The 14,006-nt window shown below is 39.6% G+C and overlaps 1 protein-coding gene across 1 annotated transcript in view; it reads right to left on the reverse strand.

Moving 5' to 3' along the window:
* Positions 1 to 14,006, reverse strand: part of CCDC170 (coiled-coil domain containing 170) — a 69,233-nt gene that overhangs the window by 21,159 nt on the left and 34,068 nt on the right. The gene's annotated exons all lie outside the window — the stretch shown is intronic.

Below are 14,006 nucleotides of genomic sequence, written 5' to 3' on the forward strand. Positions count from 1 at the left end.
CAGCAGCTCTGAAACCCTGTTCCCTTTCCCAGCCAGCCCTCTTTGCCAAGAAGCCCCACCACTGCTGATGAAATTTTTCCCTTAAAGTAACGAGTCAAGGACTCTATCACAAATATGATATTTTAACACTTTACTCATGTCTTTTCAGATGGTAATACAATAGCTGCTCAATTTTAGTAACCAGTATCAGGGCTGGTGATAACAAACGACACCTATTATGTGTCACTTGGAAACTCCAATCCTAATGTGTGGTTAGAAAGCTGAGGTCCTAATTTCAAGGATGCATGGATTAAAAAAATATTTTTTTTGTTAATCCTCACCCGAGGATATTTTCCCATTGATTTTTAGAGAGAGTGGAAGGGAGAGGTAGAGAGCAAGAGAGAGAAACATCAATGTGAGAGAGTCATCAATCGATAGCCTCCCGCATGTGCCTAGACCAGGCTGAGGATTGAGCCTGCAACTGAGGTACTGGAATCGAACCCATGTCCCTTCAGTCTGAGAGCCAATCCTCTAATCACTAAGCAAAACCGGCTAGGACTCATGGTAGAAATTCTAATCTCCTCTGTTCTACAACCCCATAGAATATTAGGTATTAATTTTTATTTTTTTGTTTTGTTTTTAATTTTTCAATTACAGTTTACTTTCAATATTATTTTGTATTAGTTTCAGGTTTACAGCATAGTGGTTAGATAATCATTTAATTTTCACACTGTTCCCTTGATATTTTTAGTTTCCATCCAGAACCATACATAGTTATCGCAATATTATTGACTTTTTGGTTGTTATTATTGTCTGTTAATCCTCATCCGAGGGTATTTTTCCATTGATGTTTTATTTTTTTTAATTTCTTTTATTTTTATTATTTTTTATTTTTTTATTTTTTATTAAGGTATTATATGTGTACATATCGTACCATTGCCCCCCCACCCCACTCCCATACATGCCCTCACCCCCCAATGTTTTGCATCCGTTGGTTACTCTTATATGCATGCATATAAGTCCTTCAGTTGATCTCTTATTTCCCCCACCTCTCCCTAACCTTACTGCTGTAATTTGACAGTCTGTTTGATGCTTTACTGCCTCTGTATCTATCTTTTTGTTCAACAGTTTATAATGTTTTTCATTATCCCCAAATGAGTGAGATCATGTGGTATTTTTCTTTCATTGACTGGCTTATTTCACTTAGCATAATGTCCTCTAATTCCATCCAGGTGCCTACAAATGGTAGCAATTCCTTCTTTTTTATGGCAGCATAGTATTCCATTGTGTAGATGTACCATAGTTTTCTGATCCAGTCATCTGCTGATGGGCACTTAGGCTGTTTCCAAATCTTAGCTATTGTAAATTGTGCTGCTATGAACATAGGGGTGCATATATCCTTTCTGATTGGTGTTTCTAGTTTCTTAGGATATATTCCTAGGAGTGGGATTACTGGGTCAAATGGGAGTTCCATTTTCAGTTTTTTGAGGAAACTCCATACTGTTCTCCACAGTGGCTGCACCAGTCTGCATTCCCACCAGCAGTGCACGAGGGTTCCTTTTTCTCCGCATCCTCGCCAGCACTTGTCGTTTGTTGATTTGTTGATGATAGCCATTCTGACAGGTGTGAGATGGTATCGCATTGTTGTTTTGATTTGCATCTCTCGGATAATTAGTGACTTGGAGCATGTTTTCATGTGTCTCTTGGCCTTTCTTCTGTCTTCTTTCGAAAAGATTCTATTTAGGTCCGTTGCCCATTTTTTTATTGGATCATTTATCTTCTAGGTATTAATTTTTATATTGAAAGAAACCCTTAATGCAAAATAAGGGAGTTTCCATGGCCAATATACTGTTAACCAAGTATTTTCAAAAGGTCCACAAAAAATACATCAGACACTGGAGTACTACAGACTTACTATCAGTTTGGAATAAACTACCCAATTGGCAGCTTACACCAGAGACCAATAACACAGTTAAAATATTACAGCTCCAAGGGATTTTTCCACCTCAATGTCAGACCGTGGTCTCACTGCCTTAGCAACAAGGACCAAAACAGTCCACTAATGAATCTAAAGCACGAACACATGTCCAGTAAAAATCAGAAAATTTCATCTGGGATCATGGGATACAGTGGCACAGGGCAGCAGGTCCGATTCCCTTCCTGGACATGTTCCAGTCCAGTGACCTATTTGCTAATTCGCGTATGAAATGCAGAACTGGGGAGCCAGTGACAAGGCCTTGGGGACAGCCACTCTCCCGGTGCTCTGATTAAGCACTTCAGGGGCACAGGGCTGATCTGCTGGGCACAGATGTCCTCAGACTGCAAATGCAATTACCTGTAGAGCTATCAGGAGGCAGCGGCCAGAGTGGAGTCTGGTTGCGTGGCTACCTCAAGGACACGCTGAAGTAATGTGACATGGGTATCGTGGGCCAGGACCTGAGGCTGCTGTCAGACCACACTGACACGCAAATCAGGGCTGACCTCCACGGGGGAACCACGTCTGCAAATAAGGTCAGGGCCTACAGAGACAGTGACAGCGGTCACTTTACTAAATTCATTTTAATTGACGAATCTTTAGATTCAGTCCTACTAATGCAGCATATGAATTATGATACCTTTGCAATTACTTTTAACAAAGACAATTGTAAATGATATGATTTAGGCATTCTATTTAACTTCTTAATTAAATGCATGTCTTCATTAATTGCCAATTAAATGCATTAAGTAATGAAACCAAAGGTTTGTGATTTAAAAACACAGTTGATTCCTATTATAATGTTGCTAGCTATTTATTATATGGATTTGGATATGCGTGAGATCAAACTGCCTCTCAAAAAATACAATGACTAATGTCCGGGTGGAAAACCTCTGGCTTAATTCATCCAAACCCAGACAGACTTTGAGAAATTAAAAACCAGTTGGCTGCTTCTACCTACTGCAGTTAAGGTGAACAAATAAACTCAGAAATCCTCCCCAAACAGGCACTCTCATTCATTGCTGGTAGAAGTGTGAATAGATATGATAGGTACATATTTACACCAAAATATGTAACAGGCACATATCCTGTGGCCCTGCAATTCAGTCTTTAAAATATACCTGGAGATTATTAAATATGGAAAATAAGGCATGTGCAAAGTTATTCAATCATATGTAGCAAACGAGTAGGTACTACATGAATATTCACTGGCATGTGACTGGTTAAATAGGAGTCACCCACCCCACTGAACATTATGTAGTCTTAAAAAGAATGGAGGACACTTTTTATACGCTGACATGAAAGGCTCTCTGAGATAGATATAGTTAGTGAAAAAAGTCAAGTGCCTACCTAACCATGTGTCTAGTACCATTTGCACCTAAATAAAAAGACAATCTTCACACATATGCATAGGCGACTGCCAGTTCTGATCATTTCTAGAGAAGGGAACTGTAGCCAGTGGACAGAAGTGGAAGGAAGATGAGACAGAACAGTGGCAACTCTGAGAACACCCAGGGAATTTGGGTCCATTAAAATTCTGTCAGTAGTGATATGAACACGCACACATGCATGCATACATGCACATGCACACACATGCATGCACACACACATTAAACTTAGGCTTCGTAAGTAAAGTATCTAGAATAAGGAAGGTGATGTCCTGCTATTTCTATTTCCCTGTTTGTATTTCCCTTGAACTAAACCAAGCCTGAAGCTTGCATTTGGTTCTGGGATACAAATTTTAATAGAGATAAGACCCTCCTCGAACAGTGCTACTCAAACTGTGAATAAAACTCTAGTGTACCTCCTACAACTGTTCCCAGTCCCAACAAGATAATTTCAGAAATTAAGGGTAAGAGCAGTAATTTCTATAGCAGTTTGGCATTCTTTTTGTTTGTTTGTTCACTGTAACAACTCATTTAATAACCTTATGTAACACTATCTACTTCAGGTATTATCATGAAACTTTCTGTGGATGAGCGCATTGACATCCATTTTTCAATCAGGTATCGACCCTTCGGGTTTTGTAGAACTGACATAGGAGCTACGTATCTGTTGTGCAAATAAGAACACGTTATATGTGATGGTTTAAGGTTGTTTTGCAAACCATCACCCAAAGGTATAAAGTATATCAAACATAGTCCATTTCTTTCATCTAAAGAATTTAAATTTCCATAGAAAGATAAATTAAATCTAACTATACCTTTACACAATAAATTGATAAAACTGTCTACCGATGAATACTTGAAGATGGATTTTGAAAACACACTCGCTTTACTTTGGAGACAAGTTACAAATAAATATCTTGAGCTCTCTGAAATGGCTTTGAAACCTCTTCTAGTATCAACAGCCCTTTGTGAGATTCGTTTTCTACTGTAAGTGCTTTAAAAGCAAAACACAGAAACAGTTTAATATACATTAGCCCCTGCTAGTAGCATTGTCATCAACCCAACCAAGATGACAAAGGTTCACAAGCAGGAAGCTAGCTCATTATCACAATAAAACTTTCATTCCAAGTGAGCACACAGGACTTCAATACAGGGAATTTTAGTCCTAACTTCTTGTTCAGATACAATTACGGAATGACAAAAAGCTGTCAGTACAACAGTGTTTTCTGCATTAACCCTGCACACACACTTTCAAAAGAGAAAGTGCACAATGTATGTGATTCTTTTCCCCATGTTTATTCTACTATATTTATCCAAATTATATTTATATTAATTTTATGTCTGTGGCTTCTGATACTTAAAATGCAAACTTAAGCTTTTTGTGTCTTTTAAAATAATTTTTCCATGAATTCATTCTATTGATTTTTTTTACAAAAGTATTGGTTAGCAATGGATTGAAAATAAAGGAAAAACTAATCCTTCCCACCGATAGTTTGAGAAGCTGTACAAGAGAACTTTCAGAGTTCAGAAAGGAGAATGATCTGGAACCATGTTCTAAGAGGAAATGGTAGCTCTCACCAGTTTGGTTCAGTGGATAGAGCATCAGCCCAAGGACTGAAGGGTCTCGGGTTCAATTCCGGTCAAGGGCACGTACCTCGGTTGCAGGCTCTATCCAGGAATCAATGTGTTTCTCTCACATTGATGTTTCTCTCTGTGTGTCTCCCCCCCGCTCCCTTCTACTCTAAAAATCAACAAAAAAATTTCTCCAGGTGAAGATTAACAACAAAAGAGGAAATGGGAAGAGAACTAGGAGATTTGTCCTGTAGATGTCTTCATCTAACTGAAGGTAAAAAGGAGAATGAGGTCTGTTCTGCGTGGGCTCACGATCTAATGGCGTGCACATTGCATAGTAACATCTCACTTCAAAATGAGGAAGATCTTCCCCAAATCTAAGCTATCCCAATGGCAACACAAACCTTGGGAAATAGTGAAAATTCAGCTCAAGTTTTAAATTCTCATCACTGACAAAATCAATACAAGTTGACAATGAATGTAGCTGCCCATGAAGCCAGTATGTCCCGGGCTTTCCTACAGTCAACACTGCCCTAACCTGGTCAGACTGTGCCCCGAGGACCATGGACAGTTCCCAGCTGGAAATGTGAAGAGGGACATCATCCAAATGGAATCGATTCAGCATCATATGGTAAGATTAAACCCATAATAAAAATATTTAGGTAATCCTGTTATTTAAATGCTATTTTCATTTATTTTAAATGTATGAACAGAACCTCAAGGCAAAGGAATGAAGACTTAATTATAGTTTCAGAGCAGAAATAAATATTACAAACCTTGATAATGTATATACTATAATATTTTTTAAAATGGAAAGTAGAAATAAGAAAGTAAAAAGTAGGAGGCATTAAGTTCCTCATATTCTATATCCGAAAATCTAAAGATACTATCTCACATTGTTGAATCAAGAACAGAAATGCATTACTTTAATGTCTTAATGGCAATTATCAGAAGTTAAAAAAAAAAAAGTGTAAGACTGAGGCTAGAAGTGGAAGAAGAGAGGACTTGAAATTTTACTTTGGAATCTTATCAACATGTTTAGTTGTGATTACATGAGCAGCTTATTATTTTAGTGTTTATTTTCATTTTTTTATTTTTATTGATTTCAGAGAGGAAGGGAGAAGGAGAGAGAGATAGAAACATCAATGATGAGAGAGAATCATTGATCAGCTGCCTCCTGCACACCCCACACTGGGGATCAAGCCTGCAACCGGGCATGTGCCCTTGACCAGAATCGAACCTGGGACCCTTCAGTCCGCAGGCTGACGCTCTATCCACCAAGCCAAACTGGCTAGGGCTGTTAATTTTCATTTTAATTCCTTTCCCAGAGGCTAGAATTCTCCCAACCTCACAGATGATAAGAAAGAAGATTCAAGCAAGGAAAGTTTGAAAGATCTGGGCTGTTTTGCCAGAAGAGACTTAGTAATCCATGATAAATGTCTTCAAATACTTGAAGGGTAATCATAAGAGAGGGGATTCCCATTTATTCTGTGACATTTCACCAAGAAAGAACCAGGATGTGGACATGAATTATAGGGTTTACGAGCCTGACTTGCTACAATGAAGAATTGCCAAATCATTAGGATTGCACAGAGGAGGTGAATTCCCCGCCGCTGGTGGAGTTCAAGGAAAGGCTGGGCCCTAGTTAGACAGGGACATTTTAAAGATGGGACTTACTTTACATACAGTTAGATGACCAGGATTCTAAAAGACCTTCAGCAGCACATATACTAAAATTGGAATGACAGAGAGAAGGTTAGCGTGGCCCCTGTGCAAGGATGACATGCAAATTCATGAAGTGTTTTATATTTAATCAATACTAGATAGATGATTGATAGATAGTAGGTAGGTAGATAGATAGATAGATAGATAGATAGATAGATAGATAGATAAAAGACCTTGAGGTCACTTTCAACATTATGATTCTATGACTGTAGAGATCTTTAGTTTCTTTAGTAATTTATCCTGTCTAGCAATTTCTCACTTCCAGGAACTATTTCATAGTATTCTTAATCTCTGGATAAAAGAAAATAAATGGGAAAGGAAAATAAAACACTGAGCATCAATCACGTACTGCACATGTCCTCAGGACTTTATGTATATCATTCAATCCTAAGAATAATGGTCAGAGACAAGCCCTTAAATAATGTTCCTATTTGACAGACAAGAGACTGAGATTCAAAGAGGTAAAGTCAGATGCCTGCGATCATAGAGCCAAATGATTCTAGATAGACCTGGATAAAAACCCAAGAGCCTGTACACCACTCTGCTCTCCGTGACTCCCGTACGTCTTCCTTCTTACATAACAGTACTGCTGGCTGACAAACCAAAAAAACAGAGGAGACATCTCCTGGAATCTGCCTGACTCCAAAGCCGGTATTCTTTCCTAGCGTCAGTTCTAACTCTGAGGATGAACGGAAATGTGCACAGTGTGGAGGAAAAAGAAACCGTCTGAAACCCAATAAGTACGTTTAATTTCTGATCCACTGATTTGAACTTCTGATGTCTGTAGGGAATGTGCGTGTGGCTTGTGTGGAGAAAGTGACTACTTCTCTCCCTGTTGGATGATTTCACAATAACCAAGAGAAAAGGTGCTAATCTTCGATAGTTTTTAAAACATACTTCAATGTCACCTACTAGAGATTTTAAATAAGATATATTTCCATACATATAATGAACCACCTGGCTTTCTATTGGGGGAATGTTTATAAAGTAACTTGAATAGAGGCGTTAAGAAAATCAGAAAAGCTGAGTTTGGTGGAAGCAGTCCCCGACCCCATGGATACTTGCACCTCCGCAGTCTTCCTGGACTTCACTAATAAAGTAAGTTTCCTAGCTCAAAAACAGAGCTTTAGAAAGCATTATGAAGACTCTTTCTGAGAGCAGCAATGTGTCGGGAAAACCGCTGGACAGTATTTTTCAGTAATAAATCTTTGGAGTCGTAACCCTATGAATGAGGACTTTATTAAAGACCACAAATTTTTTATTGCCCACATTTTTTTTACAATTTTTATGATGTTGGCAGGAACTTCATCCCAAAGTGAATGTGTTTCCAAAGTCTGAACAACATTGCATCAGTCGTTTACAAGTCAAGACACTTATGTAAGAAAAGGAATGAGTTCTGGTTTTTGTAATGTGCTCTTATAATACATTTTCATTTCCTACTGCTAATCTTCAGAATGCATTTTTATCAATATTAAATTCCTAATTTCCGAGCCTGATAATCCAATAACTACTATTTATAATTGATTAAAGTTATTCATTCACTGAGGAAATTTACAGAGCTCCTCATTGTTGTTCCACTAACAAATAATTTTTGGCATCAGACTTGTAGGTAGAGTGTAGCTGTGAATATACAAGTAAAGGAGATTATTGATGAAAGCATAATAATTTAATGACCACAGTGCAAATCCCTGCTTTGCTACTTAATTGTTGTGTGCACTTGAGGCAAGTACATAATCTCTTTGAGTACTTAGCACAATGACTGTGTCAATGGTAAGTGCTTGATAAATGGTGACCATACTAATGGTTGCCAATAGTATGCATGTAAAAAGTCCGAGAGTCTTAAACCTCACTCAGAAAGTTTACTCACAGGTAAAATATTAAGAGGGTAATTCTGAAATAATTTTATGTATATTGTAAGACAGAGCAAATGAGTAAACAATGTTGGGATCCAAAAGATACAAAATAAAAGGATATTAAGAAAACTCTAGAGTGTTACTTTTTATTAAAAACTAGAGGCCCGATGCACGAAATTCGTGCAACAGTAGGCCTCCTTCCCCTGGCTGCTGGCATCAGCTTCCCTCTGGCACCCAGGACCCGGGCTTCCCTCCAGCCGCTGGCAGGCACCCGGGACCCAGGCTTTGTCCGGTCTAATTAGCATATTAGGCTTTTATTATTATAGATACCAGGTAATACTGTCAAAATAAAATAAAAATTTTAATAAGACTATGAGTTTTTGTTTCTTTTTCTTGTTTGTTCATTTGTTTCTTTTTTATATCCCACATATGAGAGAAATCATATGGTTCTTGACTTTTTCTATCTGACTTACTTCGTAGAATGATAGACACAGACAACAGTATGTGGTTACCAGAGGGAAGAGGGGTGGGAGGTTAGTGAAAGGTAAAGGGGTCAAATACCTAGTGACAGAATAAGATCTGACCTTGGCTGGTGGGCCGACAATGCCATATACAAATGATGTTATCACAGAACTGTATACCCATATAATTTTATTAACCAATGTCACCCAAATAAATTTCTTTAAAAAAATAAATTAGCCGAAACCGGTTTGGCTCAGTGGATAGAGCGTCGGCCTGCAGACTGAAGGGTCCTGGGTTTGATTCCGGTCAAGGGCATGTACCTTGGTTGTGGGCACATCCCCATTGGGAGGTGTGCAGGAGGCAGCTGATCGATGTTTCTCTCTCATCGATGTTTCTAGCTCTCTATCCCTCTCCCTTCCTCTCTGTAAAATATCAATAAAATATATTTTAAAAAATAAAAAAATAAAATAAATACCACTATAAATTTATTACTAAAAATGTATTTCTAGATCTGTCCACTGAAAGCAATAACACCCCCGACAGCAGCGAGCCTACAAAGCCTAAATCTTGTTTCTAAGCACCGTTCACCAGCAAGAGGAAACAAAGGTCCTTAGCGAACAGGCTCATTTGAGTGCTGTGGTCTGAAAACTGCAAGTGACCTAAGGAGCAGCTTCTGTCAGAAAGCAAGGAAGCGATGGAAGACTACAGGAGTCAGGTTACAAGCTACAGAGACCATCTTCGTGGGGCTCCTGCTGGCCAAATGTGATAGATTTTGAGCACACACAAAAAGAATAATTGATTTCAACCCAGGAAATAAGTAAAAATCCATGTGTCCAAGAATTGAAAAGAAAAGGAAAGAAAACAAATTAAAAGCTTTTCTATACAGAAGAACGCCAGCTAATAGATAGAATGGTAAAATAAGAGTATTACCGCTTTGCCACCACCCTTGGTGTAATGCAGGCAAGAATCGATGGATGCTAACATCACTGAGTGAAGTCAATGGGAACAGAATTCACCTGCCAATTATTACCCCACAGATACCTTATGTAAAAGCATACCTTTACACTAAAGAGATGGGCAATAAACTTAGTGTCAGCAACAATGGAACATTCTAAATCATTTGCCCCCAATGGGATGCAATATTAAGCATACAACTTTACCACTGTAATAGTCTTGCCAAAAAGGTTTACTCTTGCATCCAATCCAGACTCTGGCTACAACTTTAAGCATATAGGGTATAGAAAAACAAGTTAAACAATATCATGAACATACAGTCAGAGCACTTCTCTCCAACAAGTCAATGCTACTTAAAAAAAAGAACTATAAAAGGCTAAAAATAATCAACAAATGCAATGAGTAAACCTAGACTGGATCCAAATGTGGGGATGAAAACAGCTATAAAAGACATTCTTATAGAGTGATGACAGCTGAATGTAGAATACTACTAGATGGTTATTGGTTATTGTGTAACAAATGACCCCAAACTTAGGGCTAAATACAACAAATGTCTATCATCTCACAGTCCCCATGGGTCAGGAATGCGGGCATGACTTAGCTGGGTGTTTCTGACTAAAGGCTTCTCATAGTGTTACAGTCAAGTTGTTGATCAGGGTGACTGATCATCTCGAGACTCCACTGAAGGAGAATTCATCTCCATGCTCACTCACATGGTAGCTGACAGGCCTCAGTTCCTGGCCACATGGGCCTTACAACAGGCTGGCTGAGTGGCCTCACCACATGGCAGTTGGCTCCCATCAAAGCAATGACTCAAGAGAGATCAAAAGAGTGCATCTAAGATAGAAGTCACAGTCTTTTTTATACACCAACTCAAAAGTGACATCCTATCACTTCTGACATATTATAGTCACTGGAAGTGAGTCACTTAGTCCAGCCCACACACAAGGGGAGAGAAATTAAATTCCACATCTCAGGGGAGGAGGACAAAAAACTTGTGTGCTTGAAACCACCACAGATGATACATATGCTGAAATAGCTAGATACAATACATATAGCATCTGCAAACTATTTTCAAATGGTTGTTCAAATGTGTGTGTGTGTGTGTGTGTGTGTGTGTGTGTAAAGTAATAAAACAAATATATCAAGATGCTGACAAGTGTTACATTTTGGTGGATGGGTGCTCACTGTATTCCTTCACTCTTTCTATACACTGAGTGGCCAGATTATTATGACCACCTGATGTTTGTAGGCAAATTAGCTGTACACTGCGTCGTATGGGATATGGAAGCTGAAGGCCTGTTCGAACACCTTTGCTGTCTGCAGTTACCAAGATAAAACGTCTCCAATTCGCACAGGAACACAAGGATTGGACAGTCGAGCATTGGAAAAAAGTCATGTGGTCCAATGAATCACATTTCCAGTTGCATCATGCAGATGGCAGAGTGAGAATTTCGCGGAAACAGCATGAAAGCATGCACCCTACATGCATGAGTATACCCCTTCAAGCTGGTGGGGTCAGTGTTATGGTTTGGGGCATGTTTTCCTGGCATGATTTGGGCCCTTTAATTTGTGTGGAACAACATCTGAATAGCACAACATACCTAAGTATCGTTGCTGATCAAGTTCATCCTATTATGTTGATGGCGTATCCCAACAGAGATGGCTTCTTCCAACAAGACAATGCGCCATGCCATGGTTCTCGTATTGTGCAGGAGTGGTTTCAAGAACATGAGGGAGACTTTACCTTGCTTAGGTGGCCCCCACAATCACCAGATCTCAATCCAATTGAGCATTTGTGGGACGAAGTTAAAAAAGCCATCAGGCAACTGGTTCCACAACCATCAAATCTCACAGAACTGGACAGTGCTATTCGTCAGGCATGGTGTCAGATTCCTCACATCACCTTTCAACATCTCGTGGAGTCAATGCCAAGAAGAATCGCCGCAGTACTGAAGGCAAAAGGTGGCTCAACGAAGTATTGATGGGGTGGTCATAATAATCTGGCCACTCGGTGTATATTTAAGTTTTTTCATAAGAAAATGTTGGAGTAGCCCAGCCAGCATGGTTCAGTGGTTGAGCATCGACCTATGAACTAGGCCAGTGGTCGGCAAACTCATTAGTCAACAGAGCCAAATATCAACAGTACAATGATTGAAATTTCTTTTGAGAGCCACATTTTTTAAACTTAAACTTCTTCTAACGCCACTTCTTCAAAATAGACTCACCCAGGCCGTGGTATTTTGTGGAAGAGCCACACTCAAGGGGCCAAAGAGCTGCATGTGTCTCGCGAGCCGCAGTTTGCCGACCACTGAACTAGGAGGTCATGGTTCGATTCCCAATCAGGGCCCATGCCTGGTTTGCAGGCTCGATCCCCAGTGTGGGGCGTGCAGGAGACAGCCAATCAATAACTCTCTCTCATCATTGATGTTTCTATCTCTCTCTCCCTCTCCATTCCTCTCTGAAATCAATAAATATTTTTTTTTAAAAAAAAATGTTGGAGTAAAGTAATTTACTTGGTCTTTTTAAATTAGCTAGAACAACAGCAAAGGATTGCTATGGACTGAATTGTGTCTCCCTGAAGTTCATTGTTGAGGCCCTAATGTCCCGTGTGGTGATGGTTGGAGATGGAACGCTTGAGAGGTGATTAGGTTTAGCTGACTTCATGAGGGTGTTGTTCTCAGGCTGGGATTGGTGCCCTTGTAAGAAGAGACACCAGACAGCTTTCTCCCTCTCTGCCACATGAGGACACCGCGAGAAGGCAGTCATCTGCAAGCCAGGAAGACAACTCTCACCAGGAACCTTCATCTTGCTCTTCCAGCCTCCAGAACTGTGAGAAATAAATGTCCATTGTGTGAGCCACACAGTCTGTGGTATCTGGTATGGTGCCCCAAGCTGACTAACTCAAGGGCTTTGAAATGATTGAAGCTACTTGGTAACAATGACAAAACCTTTGCTCTTTTCAGCAGAGCTAATGTGTCAGGAGAAGAAATCCAGTGGTAAGAAGGGATTTGTGATGCAGGGAATTGGGAAGGGCGGGCATGGAAAGTATTATCATTGCTGTGGATCATTTCACATTCCAACCACCCATCTCATCCAGCTTGGCCGTGATCACTGGAGGCATGGAAGGCCCACAGGGAGACCCCACAAGAATGGCTCCTTGTACTGCATCCCAGTCCAGAACCCCTTGAGCCTGTGGGAGACCACTGGGCCTTGGCCCCTCATGGGGCCTCTCTTTTTCAGCATTAGTCATTATCTAATTCAAAATTCCGTCCCCTTTACTATTTAATCGTCTCCTCTATATTTTATAACTGCACTTGCTCACTTTTGCTTTTAGAAATTGATCATTACTCTTTTTTTTTCATTATTGTTGAAAGTATTACAGATGCCTCCTTTTTCCCCCACTGGCCCCTTATAGCCCACCCCAACCCCCCATCCCAGGCCTTCACCACCCTATTGTCTGTGTCCATGCGTTATGCATATATGCATATAAGTGCTTAGCTTGATCTCTTCCTGCCCACCCACCCTCCTCCTTGATCATTACTATTAATCCCAGAATTGTCACAAAATTTTAAAAATATAATTAAAGGTTTATATAGTGTTAAAAGATTTACAGTATTAATTCTCATGCTTAAGCAGGTTCTAGCTATTTGATAAGATCAAGCAACTCACTATAAAAATAAAAGTTTAGAATTAAGAGCCCATTTCTTTTGGCAACATGTCTCAAAATTATCATACCCATATTCTTTGACCCCGCAAGTCTGCACCCTTGTTTATGATAGCATGTAGTGTATTACCATTGTTAAGTAAGAGAAAAACACAGCGTACAGAATATGCTGCCCTTGTTAAAAATAAATAACAAGAGTAAGCATGTGCATACATGTACGTGGGATGGTTCTAGAAAGGTGTATACGAAACTGTTAACAGAGGTTGCCTCTGAGGACAACTGGGTGGCTGGAGGTGGTGGGTAAGGGGGACATTTTTCACCACATACTATTGTGTCCATTTAGAATTGTGTATCTCGTTCAAAAACATAAATTTTAAAAAATGTAATCCTTTTGCTTAAAGTCAGACATTCTCCACGAACCCGGTACTTTT

This window comes from Plecotus auritus, assembly GCF_963455305.1.
Source record: "Plecotus auritus genome assembly, chromosome: 4".
In the NCBI taxonomy this organism is placed as follows: Eukaryota; Metazoa; Chordata; class Mammalia; order Chiroptera; family Vespertilionidae; genus Plecotus; species Plecotus auritus.